The sequence below is a fragment of the Prinia subflava genome, chromosome 13 (genome assembly GCF_021018805.1).
Source record: "Prinia subflava isolate CZ2003 ecotype Zambia chromosome 13, Cam_Psub_1.2, whole genome shotgun sequence".
Classification (NCBI taxonomy): Eukaryota; Metazoa; Chordata; class Aves; order Passeriformes; family Cisticolidae; genus Prinia; species Prinia subflava.
In genome coordinates this window covers 20,028,751-20,053,202 of record NC_086259.1, presented here as the reverse complement: position 1 = coordinate 20,053,202, position 24,452 = coordinate 20,028,751, and the positions used below count along the sequence as shown (strand labels likewise).

The 24,452-nt window shown below is 62.0% G+C and overlaps 1 long non-coding RNA gene across 1 annotated transcript; it reads left to right on the top strand.

The window, feature by feature from the left end:
- Positions 1 to 18,280: 18,280 nt before the first annotated feature.
- On the top strand, positions 18,281 to 19,758 carry LOC134557757 (uncharacterized). Its single transcript, XR_010082176.1, has 3 exons — positions 18,281 to 18,923; positions 19,359 to 19,453; positions 19,577 to 19,758. It is a non-coding gene; the product is annotated as an uncharacterized LOC134557757 (long non-coding RNA).
- The last annotated feature ends 4,694 nt before the right edge of the window (positions 19,759 to 24,452 follow it).

Genomic DNA, 24,452 nt, shown 5'->3' with positions numbered 1-24,452 from the left:
ACCCCAGGGACACACAGGCATCCCGGGGATGCTCAGCGTGCCCGTGGGGGCCCATGGCTCGTCCCGCCCAGGCGCTGCTCAGGAGCTGTTTCTGCGGCCGAGGGCAGCGGGCCATGGCGCGGCACGGCCGGGGTCACCCCCGCCCACCTCCCCAGCTGTGTTTCCACCACGTGCGGCCGCAGCCCGCGAGGTGCAGCGGGCTGGGAGCGGAAACGGGGCCGGGATCCCAGCGCTGGCGGGGAGAGCACCGAATGCTCCTGCAGAGCCACGCTGCCAGGGCGCCGCGGCACGGCTCTGTCCTTATGGCACGGCTCTGGCCTCGTGGCATGGCTGTGTCCTCATGGTACAGCTGTGTCCTCGTGGCACAGCTCTGTCCCCATGGCACAGCTCTGTCCTCGTGTCACAGCTCTGTCCTCATGACATGGCTCTGTCCCCATGGCACAGCTCCTTCCTCATGGCACGGCTGTGTCCTCATGGCACAGCTCTGTCCTCACGGCATAGTTCTGTCCTCATGGCACAGCTCTCCATGGCATAGCTCTCCATGGCACAGCTCTCCATGGCATAGCTCTCCATGGCACAGCTCTCCATGGCACAGCTCTCCATGGCACAGCTCTCCATGGCACAGCCCCGTTGCACAGTTCCCCTTGGCACGTCTCTTGCACAGTTCCCGTCACACGGCTCCCCAGTGGATGCATTGCACATCTCCCTCCTTATTTCTCAGGGTTCCCTCTTCGTCACTTGGCTCCCTGCTCATTTCATGCCTGCCCAATCTCCTCCCCCAGTTCATATCTGCCCTTTCCCCTGCTCCCTGTTGCACCACTGCCATCACAGCCCTCCCTCCCCTCTTCCTCACCAGTGCACAGCTCCTCATCACACGCCTCCCTCCTCACGGCACAGCTCCCTTCCCACCCCATCCCCACCTCTCATGTCCCCACAGCACAGACCCCTCTGTGTCTCTCAGCTGTGACACAGCCCTGTCCTCATTTCCTCCCCACTGCCCACTTCCCCATCCCACAGCCCCTTCCCCAGTCCCTCCCCATCCCACAGCTGCATCCCCAATGTGCAGCTCTCACACCCTTCCCATTTTACACCCCATTCACTCTCCCCACCACCCACCTGCCCCTGCAGAGCTGCTGCAGGATGATCCCAACACTCCCAACACTCCCAGCAGCTCCAGGCTGGCCCCAGTGCCAGCGGGTGCCACCTCCCTGCAGGTGTGCCCAGCACCCAGCCTGGCCCTGCCACCACCGCCAGTGTCACTCTGCACACTCCCATCTGTCACCATCCTGCCCCGGTGCCCCGCAGGGATGAGCCCCCTCCCCGGGGTGCGTGCCCGTGGGGGGATCTGGCTCCTGCAGGGTGCCAACACCCCCGTGGTGCTGCGGGGACCCGCAGGGACAGAGCTGGGACATCCCAGGATGTGGCAGGAGTGGCCCCTCCCTGCAGCTCCCGCCCCATGGGGGTGACAGGGCCGTGCTCTCCCCGACGGTGGCAGGCGGCGGGGCCAGCTGGCCGCGTGCACAGCAGATGTCACCCCGAGCCACCCTCTGCCGCTCCGGCCCGGCACCTGGTGCCCAGTGGCCATCTGGACCCGGCGACATCCCCGGGGACCGCGCTCAGCCCTGGTCACTCCGGCCACCCTGCACGGAGCTCCCCGGGCCGGGAGGGGGGAAGGAGCTGCTCCCCTTCTGCAGCAGGGAAGGGTCATCCCAGATGTGCCCTCACAGCTGGAGGGGAAATCGAGCCCCGGGTGCAGCACAGCCCTGCCCGCCCGCACAGCCCTGGCCTCGGCTGCTGCCGCGGTCCCCAGGGCACTGGGCTGTCCCCGAGCTGCCACCACGCGTTCTCAGATCCCTCCCAGCCGCGTGTGAGCCCCGGGTTTTCTGTCTGCCCTCCCTGCCTTGCTCAGCTTGGTGATTAATTATGGATCCAGCAGAAAGCTTTTATTGCGCTGGAGTTTACTTGTGGCACATCCGTATTTATTAAAGAAAAAAAAAAAAAAGGAAAGTAATTACTGGGGTGGTGTAAACACCACAAACACGGCAGGGCTGTGGGAATGCTCAGGGTGACGGCGAGTTCATCCCGGTGCTCTGTGGTGGAGTGGGATGGGATGGGATGGGATGGGATGGGATGGGATGGGATGGGATGGGATGGGATGGGATGGGATGGGATGGGATGGGATGGGATGGGATGGGATGGGATGGGATGGGATGGGATGGGATGGGATGGGATGGGATGGGATGGGATGGGATGGGATGGGATGGGATGGAGGCACTGGCAGCTTCCTCTGTGGCACTGCTTGGAGTGAGGATGCAGCACAGCAAGGTGGGAGCCTGTCCATCCCCACTGGGACACCCCAAAACCATGGGAAGTGTGTCCCTATCCCCATCCTGCCCCAGCCCAAGGAGGGACAGAGCCAGAGCGGTGCCGTGGCTGCCCAGGAGGGTGTTGTAAACAAGGAGCAATGAAACGTTTGATCTCCATCCATCTGCTGGCCCCTAATCCCCCTCCCGAGGCCTTTGTGCCTCGCCACTTCCCAGCCTCCCTAAGCTGCTCCCCGCCAGGCAGGGAAGGTCAGCAGGGGCTGCTGGCCCTGGCCCCTGCCACACCCACATGGCACCGGCACCACCACCATGCTGCCGGGGCTGCCAGGGCCGTAGGGTGACAGAAAGCAGAATGAGTGTCCCCATTTCGGGGTTCAGCCCTGTGCTGCTGCTCCCTGGCAGGATGGCACGAGGCAGGGACAAGGTCTCGCTCTGTTTTCCTCTGTATTTCAGAGATGCCTCCTTGCCTGCGTCCCTCCCAGCAGGGCTGGTCTGTCCCCAGGGGCCTGCAGGGGACACGATTGCCACGGGGACTCCCCGGGGACGGCAGCAGCTCGGCGCTGCTCGGCGTGAAGTGGAGCCGTAAGTGGCTCCCGCGTCACGTGGCGAGGATAAGTGCAAAATGGCCCTATTATGATAATTGCCCGGAATTATGATTGATGGAGATTAGCTGCTTCTTTGAGGAAGTGGCAGGCGCACGTGTGACACGGGCAGGCCGGGGACAGCCACCGGGGCACGGGGGCACGGGGCACGTCGGGATGGCTCCGGGAATGTTCTTGTGGTACAAACACTCACTGCCATGCAGGAGCTGCCACATGCCTGGGCTGGGTGTGTCACTACCCAGAGACACCGGGTGAAGCGTGGCAGGAGGATGGGATGGGCCAGTGTCACCCCCTCACAGCCCATCCTGCCCCATGGAGGGCTTCTGGCTCCTCCTGCCAACTCCATTAAAAAAACATCCTTGATTAGGGGGTAAAGCTGTTAGCCAGGGATGGTCGCTGCTCTCTGTGTGCTGCTGGTGCCTGCCCCAGCACCCCTGTTCCTCCCAGTGAATGTGGCTCCCGGTAAATGACTTATCTGGGGAGGAACTGAGCAGGAACTGGGCTGTTCCCTGTCTCCTGCCTGATGATTCCCATCCGTGTCCCTTGGCCTTAGGGGCCCTCTGAAGGCGTTGGCACCAGGAGCATCCACACTGCAGTGGAGGCACAAGCCAGACACCCATTTCTAGCTTCAAAAACACACCCAAACCAGGAGTTTGGGGAAGAAAGGCCATAAAAACAGGGTTGGCTCCTACGCTGATGGCTGGCCAGGATGCAGTCATGGCACGACCGAACCGCCGGGGCCAGGGTTTTGGCACGAGTTGGGGCTGCTCTGTCGCACAAGGCTGAGATGGCCGTGCCACACGGCCAGAGGGCACCCCAAAACCCCCACCCATCACCACAAGTCCCTCCTCCGCTCTCCCCTTCCCAATTTCCCGGGCCCCCCTGTGCAGCAGACGGATGCTGGGTAAGAGGTGTGTCTGTGGGAGCCGTGCTCGCCTCGCAGCATCGCCGGTCTGCGGCGGCGCTTCCATCCCTGCCATGGGCTTTCCCGACTGGGCTGGGGGCACAACTCGGGGCAGACGGGGCTGAGCCTCTCCATGCGACACCGGCACCATGGGCAGGCTCTGGAGCCTCCGCCCAGGGGACAAGGACATCGCCCAGCTGGCCTTGGCGAAGGGAAGGGGTCCCTGGTGGGTCCCCGCCACCGGGCACGGCGAAGCCAACTCCTTTCTCTGCGTTCTCCCCTTTTCCTCCCCCCATTTGGCATTTGGCAGCGGAGCCGTGGCGGCGGCTGGGGCGCGCAGTGCCGGGGAAGGGCTGCCAAGCCTCGGCAGCCCCCCACGGCCCCCCGGCCCCCCGTGCCAAGGCTGGTGGCTGGCAGAAGGGCTGCCTGCGCCTGGCAGGGCACCGTCAGCTGCGGGAGGATCCCTGTGCCGCGCTCACTGCCAATTTCCCTGCGAGCTGGCACCGCAGGCGGCTCCGGAGACACCGGCAGAGAAGGCTGGGGAGGACGGATTGTGAAAGGGAGAGAGGAAAAAAAAATAATGGACACATGCCATCGCTGGAGCGGTGAGGCTGCCAAAACGCCAGCAGGCAGCGGGGGCCAAAACCCACCGGCAGCGGAGAGGAGGGTCTGGCAGCGCGTCCCGGCGTGGGCACATGGAGGACGGGCAGCGTGGAGGAGGCACGGCGTGGCCCAGGCAGGACGGGAAGCAGCCGGAGGAGCTGGAGAGGAGAGAGGTATTTGCCTTCGTTGTGCAGAGTGTGCGTGTGCGTGCATGTGTCAGTGCCAGGCTCCGCAGCCCGGCCGGCCCCGCTCCGCGCAGGCTGCCCGCGGCCTCCCTGCCACCCCTGCATCTCCTGCCTGGCCTGTCCCGCCATCTCCTGCCTGGCCTGTCCCACGGCCCTTCCCTGCCTGCTCTGCTGCCTGGCACAGGCTCTGGGTGCTGGCCGGGCTCGCCTCGGGGCTGCACTGGGGCTGTGCCGCACGCGGGGCCGGCGAGCGGGGTTGTGGCTTTGTGTGCTTGGGCTTTGTCTGCCCGCGGCGGAGGGGCCAGGCCGGCGGGGCTGCGGGAGGGGAGGTGTGAGCCAAAGTCCTGCCGCCAGCAGCGCTGGCACGTGGGGAATGTGCCCTGCTCCCGGCGCGGGGCTGCCCCGGAGCACAGCCTGGTGTGAAGGAGGAAGGGAGGGCGGGCAGAGAGCCCCCACATCCATCACTGTGCTGGGGAGAGGGAAGGGCAGGAGTGCAGGACACCAGGAGGGAAGGGCAGGGGTGCAGGACACCAAGAAGCTCCTGGTCCCCTGGCCATGACTCACACGATGCCGTTGTGGGTGAAGGAGATGGGGTGTGAGTGGGTGTTTGTGTGGGGCTGGGGCTGTGGGGGGATTGAGGGTGCAGGGCAGAGACCTGGTGCTGCTGTGTGCCCTCCTGCCCACCCGGGGTGCAGCACCAGTGTTGGAGCCATTCCCAAGCCAGGGACAGCGTGGCATCACTGCTCCACTGGCACTGTGTGGCTGCAGAAGGGTCCCCAAGTCCCAAACCTGGCCTGTGCCGGGGAAAGGAGCTGGCACTGAAGGGAAACAGGGATGCTGGCAATCCCAAATCTCACAGCACCACAATTCCTGCTGCTCTGCACCCGTGAAGAACCCCAGCTGTGCCCACCAGCACTCCTGTGCCCGAGGGTGTCCACTCTGCACCAGTCCCAGCAGGATAAACCTCCCCCAGTGCCCATCACCTGCAGGAGCTGGGAAGGGGATCTCAGCATCCAGCTTTGAGGGCATCAACATCTCCCTGGGAGCCATGTGGAGTGAGGCAAGAGCTGTCCCATCCCATCCCATCCCATCCCATCCCATCCCATCCCATCCCATCCCATCCCATCCCATCCCATCCCATCCCATCCCATCCCATCCCATCCCATCCCATCCCATCCCATCCCTTGGCTCTGAGCTGGAGGAACAGCTCTGCCCATTCCTGCATTGGATATCGGGATCAAACATAGCAGCCTGCTGCAGCCTGGTCCCCGAAGTGTCCAGGGAAGGCTCCTCCACCTGGATGGCAGCACCAGAGCTTTTCCAGCTCCCGCCATTCCCCAGAGGACGAAGCCCCGCGCTGCTCAGTGGGGGCCAAGAGGGCAGGGACGCTCCCCGTGTCACGGGATGATCCCCCCATCTCCCCCTCTCCCTCGTTTTCCTCCGTATTTCACAGTTCCTGCTTCCTGCACAAGGCAGGGGTCTCCAGGGACTCCAGCCAGATGTTCTCTGCAGCACACCACATTGCTTTCCTAATGAAATATTCATGGAGCCTCTCCGCCTCTTGCCATGAAAGCCTTCTGCAGCTCCCAGCCATGGAAACGCTGCGCAGGCAGCATTCCTGCAAAGCTCCCGGCCCCCTGCTTCCCGCTCGGCACCTCCACCTTCCTCTTCCTCCTCCCACCAGCGGTGCCGGAGCGGGGGCTTTGTCCCCTCTGGCCTTGCAGGTGAGGCAACACCAAGGGCACAGCCAGAGCCACGTGTGGGGACACCGGTGTCCCCACACGGCTGTTGCCCGCCCCGAGGAGGGTCCCTCTGCGGCTGGGAGAAGGGGGCAGGTAGATGCAGACGTGGGGCACGGAGGGGTCTCACCAGTCCCCTGCCCATCCCGGCTCCCGGTGCTCCCGGTGCTCCCGGTGCTCCCGGTGCTCCCCGCTCCCCCCGGCTCCCAGCCAGCCCGCGGCATTAGCGATGCTGTGCACTATAATCCAATTAGGTTGTTTATGCAAACAATCAGGTTTTATGTTTTGGTAAAAAGCTTAAATAACTTTAATCAAAGCGAAAGACCTGAAACTGTCGCTGGCGGGGGCTGCGGGTCGGTGGGTGGTGGCAGGAGCCCGTGCCTGGCTGGTGACACCCTGCCTGGCTGGTGACACCCTGCCTGGCTGGTGACACCCTGCCTGGCTGGTGACACCCTGCCTGGCTGGTGACACCCGCTGTCAGCCCTGGAGCTCAGCACTGAGGGCCGTGTGGGAGTTGCTCTGCTCCATCCCAGAGCTGCTGCCACAGGGTCTGGGCTGTTCTGCTGCTGCTGGGGGCTCCTGGTTCCTTTCTGTGTCACACCCAGCAAGCCCCAGCCTGGCCCAAAAATCCTGGGACATCTTGTCACCTCTGTCCCTAAATGTAGGAGCACTGAGAGGTGGCATCGTGCCGGGAGATGCAGAAGATGCCAGCCAGTGACTGACCCAGCACACTGCCACCATCACCATCTCTGGGTGTTCCAACAGCACCACAGCATCCTGGCACCGGGAGAAAATCCCTGCAGCTCCAGCTTGGGTCAGTGCGAGGTGGCACAAGGGACTGTGCTGTGTCCCTGTGCCCGTCCAGGGATGGGCACGGCGAGCTGGGGAGCAGGGCTGGCTCTGGAGGGCCGTGCCCATGGCGCTGCCTCCTGCACACCCCGAGTTTCTGGAGGAGTAATAAGCTATGCATGTAGTGCAGAAATAAAACATGTTCTGCAGAACAAATGATGTTAATTTGCTGAGAGGCTCTGAAGCCGAGTATTAGCGAAATGCCTTGAGGGAGAGAGCGGCAGCTGTGCTGGAATTAATGGCAACGTGCCGAATTAGCACCGCTATGCATCATAGTCAGAGGGAAAAATTACCGGAGAGATGAGGAAAACAACCCCCTCCGTGTGCCAGCCCCGACCCCGGGGCGCTGCCGAGCACGGCCGGTGCGGCGGGTCCCGGTGCCCGTGGGGTGCCCGTGGGACGCCCTGGCCCCAGCCCTGCCCAGGCACAGCTCAGCCCAAGCCCAACAGCCTCCCCTGCCAAGGTGTCCTCAGGACTGCTCAGCATCCCTCTGGGATGCTCCACATCGCTCCTGGAGCTCCACATCTGTCTGGACCAAACCATGCCACTCCATCCCACCCTACTCTCAGGGATCATCTCCTCCAAGATCTGAGTCCCCCTGGACCAAACCATGCCACTCCATCCCACCCCGCTCTCAGGGATTGCCTCCTCTGGGATCTGTATCCCTGCTGCTTCCCCATTCCTTCCCCTCCTTTCCAGGGTGTTTTTCATCTCCTTGTCTGTTTATTCCTTCTCTTCATTCCCGGTGGTTGAGTGCCTGAAGTCTGGAGCTCCTCATTGATTCCTAGCAGTGCATCTGGTTTACGGCTCTGCAGCCTCCTCCGGAGCATCCGTCTCCCTCCCCCGCCGCCTTCCGCCCACCTCGGCATGGCCCGGCTGCGGGAGCACGCTGTGGATCAGGCATTACCTCCTAATGGATGCTTCCAGTAAATTCCACACCTCTGATGAATATTTAACACGGGCATCCGTCTCTGCTGGTCCCATGGTGCTGCTGCGCCTCGTGGGAAGTTGGGTTTAGCCCTTGGGTGGGTGCATCCAAGGCTGTGCAGATGGCGGGGAGCAGTTATCCCAGCGGAGACTGGGACTGGTGACGTCCTGAGCCAGTGTTCCCGAGAATTCCTCATCATCCCCTGGGCCTGTTGCAGCTGGTGGCTGCTCATCCTCAGCCTAACACATCCCCCAAAATAAAACATCTCCCTGTTTGTCTTGTCACCCTCAACTTTTTCTCCTGTTTTTCCTCTGTAGGTCTCAGGCCCGTGGGAGCTGCCCCAGCCTGGCCCTGGATTCCACTGTGCCACCCCCGTTTGTTGTGGGACAATCCTGGGGCTGTGCTCACGTGATGGATGTGGATGTGCCACCAGCCTGGTCCTTGCTGGGATGCACCAACAACTGCTGAGCACCAAATCCACTGGGATGTGTCAATGGGAATGGGATTTCCCCTGTGACCCTCCTGCAGCCACCAGGATTCAGCATCCCCGGGAGTGAAGGCTCATTCATCCAGAGGTTTATCCGTGCAAGCACAAGTGGAGCTTTACCAACGTGCCCAGGCCCTGCCAGCTGCCTTGGGGGCCAGGATTCTGCCCGGGAAGGAGGAACGTGCTCCCAGCCCTGCTCCAGACCATGGGAGCACAGGGGCTGATGTCAGCATCACCCAGGGGACCTGCGTGGACACTCCGAGGGCTGTGCCAGGACCAGCTTTGCTCCCCTGGAGCACCATCAGTCCTAATCCCAACCCTTCTCCGTGTCCTGGGGATGCTCCAGGTGTCTGCCCCATCCCTACCCCACACCAGGAGCTCTGGGTGCCTTCCCACCCTCCCATCCCCAAGGAGCTGGGCTGGGAAATCCTGTGAAGGCCTTGGTTTGGGATGGGGGAGCTGGAGGAGTTTGGGGGTGCTGCGGGTGCCCGGGCGCAGGCGGGAGCTGCCGGTCACTGCCAGGTTACATCTGCCGGGGCATGCAAGAGTGACTCCAGATGCATTAGAAGTGCCGTGCTCCAATTTCAATTTCATCGTCTCACAATCATTTTCAGGCTCCTCTTAGTGCCACATTAACGAAGCCTGCTCGTTTGAATGCATAATTAGCCCAAGCATTCTACCTCGCTAATTTCGAAGCAAGGGGGGGGGAGAGAAGGGGGGGAATTTGCATATTAATTTAGCAGAGGGAGAGAAAAACTGTTTACCACTTGCTTCTTGCTGTTGATCACAGCGGACTTAACTCTTTCCCGGGTGCCATCTGGAGCTGCGGAGCCGGCGCCCAGCCGGCACGTGGGAAGGGCTGCAAAGGTTACACACAGCAATTAAATCCTCCCGACCACCCGGGCTGCCCTCGGAGCTCGCTGGGAACGCGGGGGTTGCAGCTCCTGGCAGCACAGGGCAGAGGAAGGGTGGCTGAGGTGGAGGTGGCAGCCCCGAAGTTCCCCCAGCCCTCCTCCCTGTGTGGTTCCAGGCTGGAAAGTCACTCATTGTCACCCCCTCAGGGTGGCAGGGTCCCATCCCAGACCTGTCCCTGCCAGCCTTGGCAAAGACGGGAGGGATTCCCAACAGTGTCATCCCTCCTGGAAAGGGTGGCGGGTCCACTCTGTCATCCTTGGCGTGTCCCCTTCAAAGGACACGTTTGCGCTCGTATCTCTCTGATCTTTCACATCATCCACCCACGCTGTGGTGTTGGATGAGCCTTTCCCAAAACCCCTCTGCAGCAGGAGTGTCCCATGGGATCCCCAGAGATCCTGCTGCGCCCAAAGAGCACCCAAGGACCGGGGTGGGCAGCCTGGCTGAGCACTGACAACTCACCGCAGCCCCCCAAACACCATCTCCCTTTGTCTGGGAGCCTGTGGGCGTCTTGAGCCGAGGTTGGAGGTAATTTGTCTGTCTCCTGCAGCGGGCTGTCATCTCGCATCTGTGAGCCAGTTCCATTTGCACTGCCATTAAAAAAATCTCAGGTCTGACAGGTAGTAAAAAAAAAAATTTAAAAAAATAGCAACAGGATGTTGGGAATATCACAGGCTCACTGCAGCTGGATCACCCTCACATCCAGCTACTGTTATCCAGGTACTGCTGGATTTGGGGGTGGTCAGAGCTGCAACAAGCCCTATTTTGGCCTTTGGGCATGTACCCGCAGGGATATCCCCTGTGCACCTCCATCCCAACTCCCCAAAATGCCTCCTCACCCCTGGAGAGCCGCTGCCCCGTCATCCACCCTGTCTCGCTGGCTCGGAGCCATCCCAGCGCGTCACAGCGATTTGGGGACACCTCCATCCTCGGCATCCCTGTCTGACTCCTCATCCCAGCCGCAGGAGCGATGCCCGGGGGTTCACCCTGCCCCGGCTCCGGGAGCTGCGGGCAAGGGGCACATCCCAAATGTGGGTGTGGGGTCTCCGGAGTGGCCGGAGCGGTGCCGGCGCTGCGGAGGAGCGCGGTGCTGGCTCGGAAAGGGTTAACAGTTGATTACAGCCTTTGTCTCCGCATCAGTGTACATAATGCGCCCGCATTTGCATACTGCAGTGTGCGCTCAATTAAAATGAACTTTTAATTTCTTCTAAGTAAATTACTTCTTCCCGCTACGTGACGCGCACAAAATGTCAGAATAATGGGAGAGCCTTAATGAGCTGGGAATGAGGGGCAGGGAGGGGAATGCTGGGGGCTCCGGCTCCCCTCTGGGCCACTCCTGCCGGCGGAAAGGATGGATCCTGCTCTCCTCTGCCTTCCCTGCTGGGCCACGGGACGTCCCTGCTGCCAGGATGTCCCCTGGGCAGGGCAGGGGTCGTCACCTCCTCCTGCCAGTGTTCCTGCAAGGAACTGAGCTCTCCGGGCGCTGTCCTCATCGGGCACCCAGGGATGTGCGGGGCACAGGAACATCCCTGCAGGGCTTTGAGCTCTCCAGGTCCTTATCGGGGCACCCAGGGATGTGCGGGGCACAAGAACATCCCTGCAGGGCTTTGAGCTCTCCGGGTCCTGCCCTCACCGGGTACCCAGGGATGTGTGGGGCACAGGGACACGGGTTCGTCCCTGCACGGAGCTGAGTTCTCCAGGTCCTGCCCGCATCCCGGCACTCCGCGCTCTCCCAAAAATGCTTCCAGGGGTTTCTCCTTCCTAAGCAGTCTCGCCCCGCCCCAAGGGGACACATCCCGCTGTGTCCTTCCCGCGGGGGATGCTCGGGGAGGGACCCGGAGCCCCCCGGCCCGACCCTCCCGCTGCTCCCGCCCGCGGGGCGGCCGCGTGTCCGCGGGGGCCAGATGGCAGGCGAGATTACTGGAATTTGATTTTCAGATAAATCACAAACCTGGATGAGCGAGTGCTGCTCCAGATGCATTATCCGTAATCCCCTGGAAGGGAACCTTTCGGAGGAGACGCTCCCCGTGCCAGCTCGGCAGCAGCTGGGTAATCCCGGCCGGCGGCGCGGCCCGCACAGCCCGGGGGGCTCAGCTGCTCCCGGCCGCTCCGCGCTGTGTCACCCGTGCTCGCCACGACCCACATTCGGTCCCGCCGAGCCCGGGCAGCAGCAGATGGAGCCAGATGGGATCACACCAGGAGCACACGGGCACCAGGACGAGCCCGTGCCCGCCGTGCCCGTGCCTGGCTGTCTCACCCGCTCCGCGGGAGGAGGGTGAGGGGTGCAGGGGGTCTCTGCCAGGCTCCCTCCATCCCACCCCTCCCGGTAAGGGATGCCCAGATCACCCTAATGCTGCCCAGCACTGCTGGTGTGGGGGGCATGGAGACCCCCTCTCCTCTTGCCCCACCACCCCTGTCTGCACCAGCAGCATCGCCAGATCCTAAAGAGGCACCTCCACTTATGGGACAGATTAACTGGGATGTGGGAGTGACCCCCAGGCTGCAGGGCCAGCCCTGGTGAAGCTGCTGTGGAGGATGAGGGAAGGGACATCCAGGGCCTGGCACCCACGGGGGCTGCTTGTGTCAGTCCCTGGGGTCCTGAGCTTGTGCCCGTTCCTGGGGTCCTGGTGCTCTGGGAAGCTGGGAAGAGGAGGGGGTTGCAGGCCCCAGAATTTCTAGGGGTGCTCAGGGCCATGCTGGAGGCTCTCCCACGGTCTGGGGCCATGTTTTGGGGGCACACTGAGTTTTGGAGGTTCTGAGTTGGACACATCTTCCTTGCCCTCATCCCCACCTGCCTCCTGCAGCTCCTTCTCTCCTTCAGCAGCACAAATTCAGGGTCCCCCTGGATAAATGTCACCTGCAAGATGTGGGGACCCAAAGCCCCCTCTCCCCACTCTGCCCAGCCAAGCACAGTGGTGGGCCCTGGGGCTGACCCTGATTTCCCAGGTGGTGGGGGCAGGTTGTGCCCACCTAACACGGGACGTCTGTCACCCCCCAGGAATGGCAAAGCCAGCCCTGGCATGGCACAGTGCAGAGCCACGGCTGGAGGATGTGCCGATCAATGGGCACTTAAACCTGAGCCTGAACCTCCTCCCCGGGGACAAGGGAGGCTGGGGGGGCCAGGGGGAGGTGACAGATATTAATTCCTCTTCACCTCCCGAAGGAAAAGGGGATGGGAAAAGCCGAGGAGGGAAAGCAAAGCTTTGTCTGGCTCCGGCGTGGTCTGGGAATGTCACCACTGTGTGTAAGGATGGTCATCACACACCTCAAGGTGTGTGCCCCTAAAGGATGATCCCAACCGTGTCCCCCCAAAAGGGAAGGGCCCCCAGGCTGTTAGTGACATTAAGAAACATATTTGTGTTGTCTCACCACATCTCAGGGCCATTGCTGGATCCTGCTTTTTATTTTTCCTCCCCAGCCCCCCTCTGTTTGCACACTCATTTGGCAGTTCATCTCCCCAGGTTGGTGGCCCAGCTTCCCGGGCTGCTGGTCCCTCTCCTTGGGCATGATCCCTCTCCCCTGGCATGATCCATTTCCTTGGGTTGGTCTCCACCTCCCCAGGCTATTGCCCACCTCTCCGCTGTGGTAGAGCTGGGATGCAGCACTGCCAGACCCCCTGGCCACTGAGGACAGGCCTTACCCACCCCTCGTCCCCCTCGCTGGGCTCGGTGCTCCCCCAGACCCCCAGCAGGTCCCAGCGGCAGCCAGGGAGCACGCGCCAGCTTTCCCCCCAACACCAAAATTTACATTGAACCACAAATTAATTTCATAATTTTTTCCTCTCTAATTATGCCAACATCTGCTGCGAGGCCCAAGCTGTGCGCATGCATTTTAATACATCCCTCCCCCCGCCTCTCTCAGCACTGAACTTTTCCGTAATTATCACCAGGAGAAGGGCTCCTTTCCACGGGAGGGAGAGGAGAGGGCTGGCAGCAGGCAGAGAACACAGAGCGAGGTGCAGGCAGGGGCTGTGCCCCTCCTGTGGGCTGGCATCAGCCTCTGCTGAGCCTTGGGGCCTTATTTCCAGGAAAAATGGGAGGGAGAAGGGATGAGGCTGCTCCAGAGGCAAATTGGGAGAGCAAATGGGCAGCAGGGACCCTCCATGTCCAGGGAGCTGCACCCTGGGCCAGGCTGGGGCTCCCAGGACCAGCTGTGCCCCAGGGATGCTCCCTCCCAGGCCGTGGACAGCAGCTCCCAGCTCTCCCCAGGGACAGGGAAGGCTCCTGCCCCGGACACCTTGGTCCTGTTTTCACCTTGGCCTTGTCCCCGTCACCCTCCAGGGGTGAAGCTGCTGTGTGTCAGCCCTGTCACATTCCCACTGCACGGCTGCTCCCGCCCAGGGAGACGTTTCATGGCCCTGCTGGAAGATGCAAAAGGTCGTTTGGCTGCCAAGTAATTAAACCTGGCAATTATCAATGTGGAGCAGCACTGGCTTGGCGGGAGCTCCGGGGATGCCACGTGAGCCATGGGACGCAGCAGAGGGGCAGAAATGGGGCAGTGGGACAGTGAACATCCCCCGTGCTGGGACCTCCCTCCTGCACAGGCAGCACCTCCGGGGAGCCCACGGGGCTGCCACGCTCTCATTAGAAAGTTCATCAAGTGTTCTAATTAAAAGGTGAGGGGATGAAGGTGTTGCTTGGATACAGGATGAGCTTGGCTGCCGTGCTCCAAGGAGGAACATCCTGCTCTGGGAACGGATGCACGGCCCAGCCCCGGGTCTGGGCAGCAGCTCAGGGCTGCCTTGGACTGGGAACGGCCCGATCCTGCCCGGGGCTGAGCGCAGGGCGTGCCACAAGCCAGGGCACCCATGGCATGAAAAGGCAGCCCCTGTTCCCTTTTCCTGCCTCGAGGCACTACCGCACCCTGGGGGACATCAGCGGGGACATCAGCGGGGACACCCCGCGCCCTGCCCGGCCGCCCGGGGTGCCACCCCCGCGCGGGGCCGGCCCCGTGGCAGCCCAGGTGTGACAGCAGGAGCGGGGCCGCGCAGCCCCGTTCGGCTGCTGCCGCCCGCCCGCCGCGCAGCCGGAGCAGATGGCAGGCGACAGAAGCTGCCGATGAATAATACACGTCTAATGAGCGCCGCTCCCGCCGCCGCTGCCCCGCACGCCCCATCTGCGCCCGCCACCTCCGGGGGTGGTGGCCCCGCCATGCGCCTGGCACCCGGGGGGCCTGCTCCACACCCTGCAGTGTCCCTGGCAGCCCTGGGGTGATGCCCTATACCCTGCCATGTCCCTAGCACCCAGGGGTGCTGCCCCACACCCTGCAGTGTCCCTGGCACCCAGGGATGCTGCCCCACACCCTGCAGTGTCCCTGGCAGCCCTGGGGTGATGCCCTATACCCTGCCATGTCCCTAGCACCCAGGGGTGCTGCCCCACACCCTGCAGTGTCCCTTGTACCCAGGGGTGCTGCCCCACACCCTGCCATGTGCCTGGTACCTAGGGGTGATGCCCCACATCCTGCCATGTCCCTGGCACCCAGGGGTGCTGCCCCACACGGGGGTGGCCCCTGCCACACACCCTGGCACACACGGATTCACCCCCATACCATGGTGGCCCTGCCATGCACCTGGCACTCATGAATCCAGAGCTGCTCCTACCCTGTGGATGGCAGGGAAGAGTGCTGGGGACCAGGCTGTGTCCCTGGCCTGGGGCTGGCAGGGAAGGAGCACATGGCTGCCACTACAGCCCAGATCCACGGTGCCAGGGGCAGAGGAGTCAGGATGGGGTCTGCTGGCTGCCTGTCCATCCCACAGCCTGACTGGGGCTCCAGGAGGGGCTGCTGCCCTGGCTGAGGCTCTCTGGCTACTGCACCTCGGAGCCCTGAGTTTCTCCTAAGGTGAATTTTCTCACACAGGTGAATTTTCCATCACCTGGACATGAGGGTTCTGGTTCTCAGTTCTGGATGCTCCGCTCGCCATCTCCAAGGGGTTTGTTCCCCCATGCCCTGGGCTGAGCTCCCACCCATCATCATCATCATCATCATCATCATCATCATCATCCTTCAGCCAAGCTCCCACCTCAGCTCCCCCCTCGGCTCCTCTCTCCCAGCCCAGAGCAGCACAGGTCAGTGGGCACCCAGAGCCAACACGTCGGGAAGGGGAGGAGGAGGGTGGAAAACAAAACGCTGATGGATTGTAAAGCTATTGAAGTGCCAGCGAGTAAACTCCATATTTTTAACGGCATTTAAATGCCTCCAAGCAGATTAATAAGGTCTAGGTAATAGCAGCACCAGTCTATATTTATTCTATCTTAAACGCCAGTTTGTCAGGCTGTATTAATATTGATGGTAAGGCTTGGATTGAGGACAGGAAACGCTGGGACTTCACTTTATCTCTCCCAAACAGGCTGCTCAGCCCCTTTATCAGGGCTGCGGCTGCGGCAGCAGCTGCCTCTTCAAGGGCTCAGCACATCCCCTCTCCCCCCCCCACTCCCTCTTTTTAATCAGAGGAGGAGAAGTTGCTGGCTTGATCGTTCCATTTTTATCTCTTTTATTTACTCCATTTTCATGTCTTTCAGTGCATATTTTATTCCCATCAAGGCAGGACCATTGATAGCTTAAGCTGTGTCCCCCCCTCCGGCTCCCTCCATGAGCCTGGCTGGGAAGGACGAGGGGTAATTACCAGGAAAGAGCCCTCCCCACCCTCCCCTCCTGCCCCACGGCAGCCACACACAGAGTGGCCCCCCAGGAGGGGCTGAGCTGCCATTTGGGGGGGCTGTGGGGGGAACAACCACTCCTGACCCAGCCTTGAGGACCCCCCTGCCCCCCAGCCCCTCGGACATCCCTTACTGCTGTCAGTGCTGCTGCAGAGGGTCCTGTGCCCACTGCCACCGACCCCTCATCCCAGCCCATCCTGCCCCACTGGGCATCCCCAAAAACTCCTTAAAGAGCTGCTGGGTTCCCTGGGGCAGTGCCATGTGGGGAGAACCCATCGGAATGCCACGAGCTTCCACCCCGGAACCCGCTGTGGGCCGAGCTGAGGACAAACCCGCTTTCTTCCTGAATATCTTCCTGAATATCCCCAAAGCCCAGATCCCTGCCTGGCTCTTCCCTGCCAGCATTTGAAATGCAAAGTGCTCTGGGTCTTGATTAATGCTACAAATCATCCAGCCGGGAGCAGCCCCGTGGCCGGGGCGCGGGCCCGGCACCCACTGCGGCGCTGGAACGTTCACGGCAAACTGTGCAGCCCTTCCCTGCAAGGGTGGGAAAAGTGATGCAGAGGGAATTTGCACACGATTTCAGATGGGGTACCCGCACTGGCTCCACGGGTAATGAATGCAAAATAATCATAATAAATGCTAATTGTGGGAGGGGGGAGGGGGCCTGGCACGGGGTTTGGAGCAGCTGGAAAATCCATGTGGAGAGCAGGACAGGCTGGATGGACGCGGGACGGCCTGGGGGTGCTGGGTGCCCCAGGGATGTGCAAGGATGCTAAGGATCCGTGGGATGCAGGGGGTGCCTGAACACCACAGGGACACTCAGGAAGGCTGGGTAGCCCATCTCCCACCCCAGATGGCCATGAGTGCTTGTTCTCACATGGTGGAACACCCTCCCTGGTGGGGATGTGGTGGGAGAATCCCTGTCCTCCCCCCACAGTGGCTGGTGGCTCCCAGGGCTTTGGGCACCGTGACAGGAGCAGCCCCTGCTCCCCATCACCCTGCAGCACTGGCAAAGCGAATAAGTTGAATTTAACAGCCATTAGTCCTGGAAACATCAAAGGGCTCCTCTGCCGGAAAATGAAAATCCTCATTAACTAATAAAAAGCCCATCGCTCACTCTGCCTTTAATATAATTAACACCAGCCAAGACTTCAATTAAGGTTTTATCCAAACTTCAAAATGCCACTCTCTCTCTCTCTCTCTCTCCATAATTATGGCAGGCACAGCAGCTCCAGCCTTCCCTGGGATCCTCCAGCCTTCCCTGGGATCCTCCAGCCTTCCCTGGGATCCTCCAGCCTTCCCTGGGATCGTCTGGCCGGGACAGTGTCACAGCTGAGGCTGTGGCATGAACATCCCAAATAGGAAATGTTTGTGCTTGGCAGGAGCCGGGGGTTCTGTCGGGTGCCTCTGACTTCAGCAGGGAAAAATGCTGCCGGGAGGGAGAGGGACGCGGGGCGGTGGGAACGGGCCGGTTCTCAGCGCTCTGCCCCCGGCGGGGGCCGGGCCGGCAGCGCTCGTCCCGCTCCAGGGATGGGGAGGGCAAGGGATGGCAAAGCCTCAGCTGTGCTCACAGGGATGTGTCACCCTGTCCCCTCAGTGGCATCCCGGCTGTGTGGGGGTGGCCCTAAGCCAGGACACAACAGGGAGGTAATTCCTGAATTCCCCAGGGATGCAGAGTGCCCCGGGGATGTGCAGGGATGCTGGGATCCCAGGGATGCTGGGTGCTGGGTTCCCAGGGATGCTGGGTGCTGGATTCCCAGGAATGCAGGGATGCTGGGTGCTGGGTTCTCAGGGATGCTGGGTTCCCAGGGATGCTGGGTGCTGGGTTCCCAGGAATGCTGGGTGCTGGATTCCCAGGAATGCAGGGATGCTGGGTGCTGGGTTCTCAGGGATGCTGGGTGCACAGGGATGCTGGGTTCCCAGGGATGCTGGGTGCTGGGTTCCCAGGAATGCTGGGTGCTGGGATTCCAGGGATGCTGGGTGCACAGGGATGCTGGGTGCTAGGTTCTCAGGGATGCTGGGAGCACAGGGATGCTGGGTGCTGGATTCCCAGGGATGCTGGGTGCACAGGGATGCTGGGTGCTGGGTGCACAGGGATGCTGGGTGCTGGGTTCTCAGGGATGCTGGGTGCACAGGGATGCTGGGTGCTGGATTCCCAGGGATGCTGGGTGCTGTGCTCATTACAGGACTGCACTTTGGCCACCCCAGATGCCACGAGCCCTTGTTGTCACACGATCCTAGTGGGGCTGGGGGTGGGAGGTCCAGCCTGGATGGGTGCAGCGGGTCAGTGCTGCCATCCCAGGAGCCAGCACGGACACGGGAGAGCCCGGCTGGACACGCTGGGGCAGCAGAGCCGGCAGGAGACGGACACACAGATGGCCATGGCCGCTCTCTTGGAGAGACGGGACCCTAATCCTCCCCATGGGTCCCATTATCATCCCTAGCTGGTGAAAAAACTCTCATCCTGGATGTGTCTAATCCTAATCACTCCCTATCGCCCAGGACCACTTCAGACGGGCCAGACGGACAGACGAGGCCTCTCCTGCCTGGAATATCTGCACAGGCAGCCCCGGGGGGGGACAGAGGGGGGGACAGGCCACCCCTTCGCTCCTAATCCCTCGGCGAGCCCTTCATTTGAAAGGGGATTTGCTGTTTATTCCCTCCGCAGGCTCCACGATCATCGCAGGGGTCAACATCTGAGCTGGGAGAGCCTTGTTAAAACATAAGAGGGGTGTGTTAATTGGGGGGCTGTGGCTGGGGGCTGGGAAATGCACGGGATGGTTTCCAAACCCCAGAGCATCCCTTGGGCTCAGTGCCTGCAGTGGAAGGCTCAGGTCTCTGTGGCTGGGGATGCTCCCAGAAATCCTTTGACCTTCCAAAACCACCCAGAGGTGGTGAAATCCATCCTGGGGGAGGGTGGCTGTGACACCAAGCCCTCCCCCAGGCATTTCCGTGCTGGGGGGCTGAGATTTGGGCACCCCACGACCCCTCTTGGGCATTTCACTCCCCCTTCTCCTGCTCCCACATCCATATTTATGGCAGGGATGGGCACAGGTCAGGAAGGTCATCACTAGGGGGGGGTCTCCTTCTGCCCGCCCAGCCCCGGGGGGTGCCTGGGGCTGCTGGGGGGGTGGGGATTAAATCCAGAAGGGAAAATATCCTGCAGCAGGTGCAGCTTGCGACAGGTCTGAACGGCTGCCAGCCGGCTCGGAAATCCCAAACACATCTGTGCTCATCAGTTGGACACCAGATGGGCCCAGGGTTCGTATTTTGGGCTGGGGTTATTTGGGGGGGTTGGGCGAGGCTGGAGCGGGGGGTGGCTGCTCCAGCCCGGGATGCTCACACCCCGCCTGCATTCCCTCATATTTATCCTGCTATTTTTAGCGTGTTTTATCAGCTGGAGGTCAGGCCCCTCTTGGGATGAGGGGCGGGCTGGGGCCACACCAGAGCTCACAGTCACAGCTCTCTGAGTGCTGGCTCTGCCCCAGCTTCTCCCCCAAACCCCCCAGGGACAGCCCTGTCCTTGCACCATGGGATGGGAGCTGCAGAGCCCTGCCTGCATTAAAGGTGCTAAATATGATCAGCTCTGGTTGTTCTTACCCACAGCTGCACATCCAATTCCCCAGTGGATCAGGACCATCCCAGCACCAAGAGCACCTCGTCTCCATCCCGGTGCCCTCCTGTCCCTGGCATCAGGCTGGCACAGGCTGGTGGTTCCAAACTCTCCTCGAGCCAAATTGTGCTGGGGCCAGTCCTGTGCACCCCAGCTCTGTGCACCCCAGTTCCATCCCAGCTCCATCCCAGCTCCATCCATCCCAGCTCCATCCATCCCAGCTCCATCCCAGTTCCATCCCAGCTCCATCCATCCCAGCTCCATCCATCCCAGCTCCATCCACCCCAGCTCCATCCCAGCTCCATCTCAGCTCCATCCTAGTTCCATCCATCCCAGTTCCATCCATCCCAGTTCCATCCATCCCAGCTCCATCCATCCCAGCTCCATCCATCCCAGCTCCATCCATCCCAGCTCCATCCATCCCAGCTCCATCCATCCCAGCTCCATCCTAGTTCCATCCATCCCAGCTCCATCCATCCCAGCTCCATCCACCCCAGCTCTGTGCACCCCAGCCCCAGGGGATGAGCTCCGAGCCTGCTCCCTGTGGCAGCAGATGCAGCTCTGCAGCCTCCCAGCTCCTGGCTATTTTTAGGAGCATGTCTGTGGCTAAATCTGGTGCCGTGTGGGCTCAAGGCTTGCTGGCCACGTGGCTGCTGCCCTGTGAGGCCCTTTTGGGTTCTGTGTGTCCTCGTGGGAGCTGGGAGCACCAAGGGCACACTCGGGGCAGTGCTCCCTGGCCAGGGTGTGCTGAGAGTGCAGGATGGACCCCAGAGCAGGGATGGCTGCTACAGGAGAGCAGATTGGCAGCCCCGAGTGAATGTGGGGGACAGGGTGGGTGACACCAGGGAAACACCAGCACCCCCTGCCAATATTTAACAACTCCTGAATGTCAGGAGAGAGGCAAAAGCCCTGACCCCAAGCACAGTGATCAACAGCCCCTGAGGGATCCCGGATGGCTCCACGTGGTCTAAGCTACAAGCAGGCTGCTGCCACCACCCAGCCCTTCCTCCCCCCGGGGCTGGGGCCATCAGGGCTCCTCTTCCCTCCCCGTCTCTCCCTGGGCCCTGTGGCCCAGCTGAGCTCACGGTCACTTTGATAAGAGGAGAAAGCTGTTGAATACAGAAGTGTGGCTGTGGGAAGTGGAGCCAGCAGAGCCTTGCATGCCCAGGAAGAGGAGGAGGAGGATCAGGATGTGCCTTCCTCCAATCTGGCCTCAGCCCAGCCAGGGCTGAAACAGAGTATTGGGAGGGGTCCTTTTTCTTTCCCCTATGTCTTGTCCCCAGTCCCACTGCTCCTGTGCTGTATAGACCCATCCCTGTCCCCTTCCTCATCTCGATATCTGTCCCCATCTCTGCCTCCATCCCTATCCCTGTCCTCATCCTCATCTGTATCTCTCATCTACATCACTGCCCGATCCCGATATCTGTCCTCATTCTCATCTCTGCCCCATCCCCATCCCCATCCTCAACCTCATCCCCATCCTCATCCTCAACCTCATCCCCATCCCCATCCCCATCCCCATCCCCATCCCCATCCCCATCCCCATCCCCATCCCCATCCCCATCCCCATCCCCATCCCCATCCCCATCCCCATCCCCATCCCCATCCCCATCCCCATCCCCATCCCCATCCCCATCCCCATCCCCATCCCCATCCCCATCCCCATCCCCATCCCCATCCCCATCCCCATCCCATCCCCATCCCCATCCCCATCCCCATCCCATCCCCAGAGCCCGCCGGGTGCCGGCAGAGCCCCGGGGGTGCTCAGGGACGCTGTGCCCGGGGCGCAGAGCCCTGCACCCCGCCAGGGCCCGGCTGCGCGTCCCCGCGGCTGCCGGCGGCCGCTGCTCTCCCCTCTCCCCCTCCTCTCTCTCCCTTTCTGAAAATTGATAATTAACCTTTTGTCCGTGGGGCTGTTGTGTTTATTTGGCGCAGGCGGCTGCAGGGCGCTGATATGGAAATCGCAGCCGGCAGCCAGCTCCCGTCCCCCCGCAATCTGCAGCCGCGCACAGCCGCTGGGCAGAGATAAGCAGGTGCTTATTCACAGCCCCGCAGCTGCCGCCGAGGGCAGCCCTACCTGATCACTCCAATCTCAGTGAAAAACTACTTGAGGTTGGGCTCCCGCGATGGAGAGAGGCGATAGGGACGCGCCAGACAGCTCCCCCGGCTCCCGCTTCGCCTCCCCGCGCCGCCTGCCTCCCTCTGCCCGCGTCCTCTCCGCTCCCTCCGTCTCCCTGCTCTGTCTTCCCTCTTATCTCCCTCTCCACATCCCTTTGATTTCTTTTTTTTTTCCCTTTTTTTTTTTCTTAAAGAATTTGTCTTTGTGTTCCTTGTGAACTCTCGGCAGCTCCCATCTCCCTGCCTTGGCCATCGCTCTCTTTCCCATTCCCAGCTCCTGCCTTCGCTCCTGCATCCCCGTTTCCCTGGGCTGGAAGAGGCAGATTTAAGCCTCGATGTACAAAAGCCTCATCCCAACGCCAGGCTGGGGCCGTGCCCCCAGCCCAGCCCCTTTTGGGGGCGATGGTCTCGGTTTGGCTCTGGCAGCTGCCGGTGATGTTTTGCTCACCGGTTGTTGATGCCGCTTCCTTTCCCCCCTTGTTCCCCCACCCATCGCTTTCAAATGGAAAGGGGATGGGGCACTGCAGGCAGTGGGGCACATGAGCACGGGGCATTTCCAGTGCTGGGGAAGTGCCGTACTGTGCCGTGCCATCCTGTGCCGTGCCATGCCATGCCATGTCCCGCCGAGCACAGGGCTGGCACAGCCCCGGTACGTGTGAAGGTGCCAAGACCTCGCCCGCTCCCCGGGCCTTTCTGACCTCCTTCCCCCGCCTCGTTGTGAGTGTGAGGGCGGTGGGAGCCCGTCCTGCTTCTCCTTTAGCAGGGGGAAGTTTGTGCTCAGCAGCAAGAGCAGCTCTGACTCAGAGAGAAACTGCGGGGAGCACCGGCGGCTCCCGGGGCGTGGGCGGGAGGGGTCACCTGTGACGGGGCAGACCCCGCGGCCCAGGGGTTCCCCCATGCCAGGGTGAGCCCGCCGCCCCCAGGGCTCCTCTCCGTGTTGGGAGACCTCAGATGCTTCCCCTCACGTCAGAATGCTGCATCCCAGGGGTTCCCCCTCTGCCAGGCCAGACCCGGGGGATTCCCTGCACTCCGGGGCAGAGCTCAGGGTCTCCCCCGCGCTGGGCATTCCCTGGCAGCGTGGCGCCTGCAGCTGCCCGGGCAGGTGCTCTGCGTTTCCTGGCGGAGAAAACCCTCCCGCGGGGGTGACTCGGGGACACGGGGCCGCAGCTGGGTGGGATTTTCCTGGCTGGCCCTGAAACCCTCTTGTTTTGACTCGCTGCCCTGGGACACTCCGCAGAAGTGGCCACTCTCTGTGTCCCGTGGGGAGCCTGGCCCTGGCCAAGGGGCAGCTGAGCAAAACCCCACAGCGCCCACCTGGGCCGACCAGAAAGAAAAGGGGAAGAAGTCAGAGCCTGAAACACAGCTGGAAACCCTGCCAGACCTCTGCCAGCCCTCAGTCCACACTCAGGCTGCTGTGCCTGTGCTGGTGGGGCATCTCCAGGGTGGGTAGAATGGAGCTGGGGTGTCCCAGCATTGCCGGGATGTGGGGTCGAGGCCGAACTGTGCTGGGGACAGCTGTGGCGTCTCTCTCCAAACACGCAGTTCTGGAAGGGTCAGGCTGTGTTTGTAGCTTGTGGCCCTTCCCCAGCACATCAGCCCCGTGCTGGGGCTTCCCCTCACCTCCCTGCAGCACCCAGACCGTGCTTGATGTCCCCTGGGGGCTCAGGGCTGCACCCAGAGGGCAGAGACCCTGCTGGTGACACCCTGCTTTGCCCCACAGCACAGCACCCACACCTCCATACTGCCATCCTTTCCTCCCCACTTACTCCCCTCCCTCCCCGGCCCCCCCAGCCCTGGGCAGGGGGCACAGAGCGGGGAGCCCCGGGTACCATCTGCGGGAGCCCAGGTGGCCGCCGAGACACGCCATCTGCTCAGCCACCTTCGGGGACCGTGCAGGCGCTGCTGTATTTTTAGGACACGTTTCCTCCCTCCCACCTGCAGCCCAGAGCCGCCTTTCGGGTTTCTAACAAGTTGTTTCTCTCTCGCTGCAGCCCTTGGGGAGCCCAAACGCAGCAATGGGGCCTGGCTGGGAGTGCAGGGGTGGCTGCACAGGGGTCACCCCAAATGCTGAGCAGGCCGGGGCGATGCTGCAGCTGCAGATCAGGGCAGCAGCAGAATCCATGGGAAAACCTCATCCCAGGGATGATCCCAGGAAAAGGGGCTGCAGCAATGGGGGCGAGCCCCATGTTTGTGCCAGGCCGCAAATGCACAACCACACCGTGCCCTGCCGTGCTGGCTGCACCGTGCCCCTGTGCACGGTGCTGCCTGTGCCAAGGTGCACCAGGACAGCCGTGCTGTGCCATGCCGTGCCAGCAGTGCCGTGCCGTGCCAGCCGTGCTGTGCCAGCCCCTCGCCGTGAGGAAGCGAGGCCGGCGCGAAGGGGAAGTTGTTGGAAAGTCAGACCGGAATGGCTGATAGGGAAGGCAGAGCTGGGCTTGGTCACAGATGGTTCCTGTTGGGGAAGGACACGGGCGCAGCTGCCCGGCCGCCCCCACCCGCCGCATTATCACTGCCCGGCAGCTGTTCACC